The sequence below is a fragment of the Cannabis sativa genome, chromosome 2, assembly GCF_029168945.1.
Source record: "Cannabis sativa cultivar Pink pepper isolate KNU-18-1 chromosome 2, ASM2916894v1, whole genome shotgun sequence".
NCBI lineage: Eukaryota > Viridiplantae > Streptophyta > Magnoliopsida > Rosales > Cannabaceae > Cannabis > Cannabis sativa.
This window is the reverse complement of record NC_083602.1, coordinates 35,103,973-35,106,508: the sequence shown is the minus strand read 5'-3', so window position 1 is coordinate 35,106,508 and position 2,536 is coordinate 35,103,973. Positions and strand designations below refer to the sequence as shown.

Below are 2,536 nucleotides of genomic sequence, written 5' to 3'. Positions count from 1 at the left end.
AGTATACGACGAAGGGCTTCCCTTCCCTTCGTTGACCAAGGACGGCCCCTATAGCGTAATTGCTAGCATCACACATGATCTCGAATGGCAAGTTCCAATCAGGTGGTTGAATGATAGGGGCGAAAGTGAGTTTGGTGACAAGTGTTTGAAAGGATTCCTCACACTCGGGTGTCCAGTTAAACACCACATCTTTTGCGAGGAGGTTTGACAAAGGTCGAGCTATCGTCGAAAAATTCTGGATGAACCTCCTATAGAATCCAGCATGCCCAAGAAAGGATCGAACATCCTTAACAGTCTTGGGGGTGGGCAGCTTTGATATGAGTTCAATCTTGGATTGATCAACCTCAATTCCTCGTTGTGAAACAATATGCCCCAAGACTATGCCAGATGGCACCATGAAATGACACTTCTCCCAATTGAGTACTAAGCCTTTCTCTTTGCATCGTTTAAGCACAGATTCCAAATTGAGAAGGCTTGATTCAAATGAATCACCAAAGACTGTCAAATCATCCATATATACTTCCATACAATTCTCGATCATATCGCTAAAGATACTCATCATGCAGCGCTGGAAGGTGGCTGGAGCATTACACAGGCCAAATGGCATACGCCGGAAGGCATAGGTACCAAAAGGACAAGTGAATGTGGTCTTTTCCTGATCTTCTAAAGCAATTTTGATTTGGTAGTACCGTGAATAACCATCGAGAAAGCTGTAGAAAGGATGACCTGCCACACGTTCCAAGATTTGATCGATGAATGGAAGTGGGAAATGGTCTTTACAGGTGGCGGCATTTAATTTTCTATAATCAATGCAGATGCGCCAACCTGTTGTGACCTTGGTAGGGATGAGTTCTCCCTTATCATTTGGTACCACTGTTACTCCCGATTTCTTGGGAACAACCTGAGTTGGGCTAACCCACTTACTGTCGGCAACAGGATAGAGTATCCCGTAATCCAGAAGCTTCAAGATTTCTGTCTTTACCACTTCCTTCATTGGTGGGTTTAATCTCCTTTGAGGATCACGTCGTGGTATGGCCCCATCTTCCAATTTAATGTGATGGGAGCAAATCAACGGACTAATCCCTTTAATGCCAGCTAACGTCCAACCAATTGCTCCTCTTTGCTCTGTGAGCACGTTGATAAGTTGTTGCTCTTGAGTTGCATTAAGGGTGGAGGATATGATGACAGGGAAAGTGTTATTTGCTCCCAAGAAGACATGCTTAAGTTCCTTAGGCAGATGAGCCAAATTTGGTTGAGGAGCTTGTACAGTGGATGGTTTTGGTGTTTCCCTATCTTGAGGAAGTCCCTCGAAGATTGGATTCCAAAACATGGTTCTTTTGGTCGGTAATTGATTGATGACTTCAGGGTTGATTGCAGTATTACCCGACTCAGAAATGAAGCATGGTTCTTGCTTTTCCACTTTTGTAGCCATCTGGAGTGCTTTACCTTCTTGAGTTTTGAAAGCCTCAAATTGTTTTTTCAAAGCTTCAAGTTGAGCTTTCACACTGTCCTCCTCCTTCAATTGGTAGACTCCGGCTGTTCGTGGCTTGTCTGTAGGACTTGGCGCACTCCATGTGTATGATTTTTCAGAAATTTCTTCAAGATATTCCAAAGCTTCTTCGGGATCTTTCTGTAGGAAGTCGCCATTGCACATCATTTGTACGAATTGTCTTTTGTCGGCTGTGAGACCGTCGTAGAAATAGCTGACAAGACGCCAACTTTCGTATCCATGATGTGGGCACTAGCCCATCAAATCTTTAAACCTCTCCCAGACCTGATGAAACGTTTCATGGTCCTTTTGGGTGAAGGTAGAGATTTGCCTCTTAAGGCTGCTAGTCTTATGGGGTGGGAAAAATTTAGAGAAAAATGCTTTTGTCATTTCGTCCCAAGTCCCAATAGACCTTGGCCTTAAGGAATACAACCAGCTTTTGGCTTTATCCTTGAGTGAGAAAGGAAAGAACTTCAATCTCACCAAGTTAATGATGTCAGCTTGGTTGTTGAATGTGGCCACCACCTCTTCGAAGGCCTGAATATGCACATATGGACTCTCATTTTCCATACCGTGAAAGGTTGGTAAAAGTTGAATCATGCCAGGTTTGAAATCGAAGTTGGGCATATTCATGTGATACATTATGCATGAAGGTGTGGCCGTACGCGTAGGATGTAGATAATCCTGTAGCGTTCTTGGTTGGATTTCCTGTTGTTGAGCCATCATTGGAAGTGCAGGAAGTATGGGTGATGGTGGTGAATGAGAACGAGTGGAAGAAGACGATTTAGGAGAGTTTTCTAAAATTTCAATTTGTTGTTTTACAAATCTCCCTAATTTGTCTCTATTTCGTGACATTCGCTTTTTTTTTTTTTGTATTTTCACTTGTTAAATAATGTAAATTACAACTATGTAATAATGCAAGGGTATTCACACAAGATATTCCCAGGCCGATTGGGAAGTGTTGACCGAGGTTTTCGGCAACTATTAAAATATAATTATAATAAGGAGCTGTAAGAAAGTGAGATGAAGATTTTTTACGTGGTTGGG

The 2,536-nt window shown here is 42.5% G+C and overlaps 1 non-coding gene across 1 annotated transcript; it reads left to right on the top strand.

Annotated features, from left to right (window-relative positions):
• Positions 1-1,724: 1,724 nt before the first annotated feature.
• Positions 1,725-1,831, top strand: LOC133035273 (small nucleolar RNA R71). Its single transcript, XR_009686550.1, has one exon. It is a non-coding gene; the product is annotated as a small nucleolar RNA R71 (small nucleolar RNA).
• The last annotated feature ends 705 nt before the right edge of the window (positions 1,832-2,536 follow it).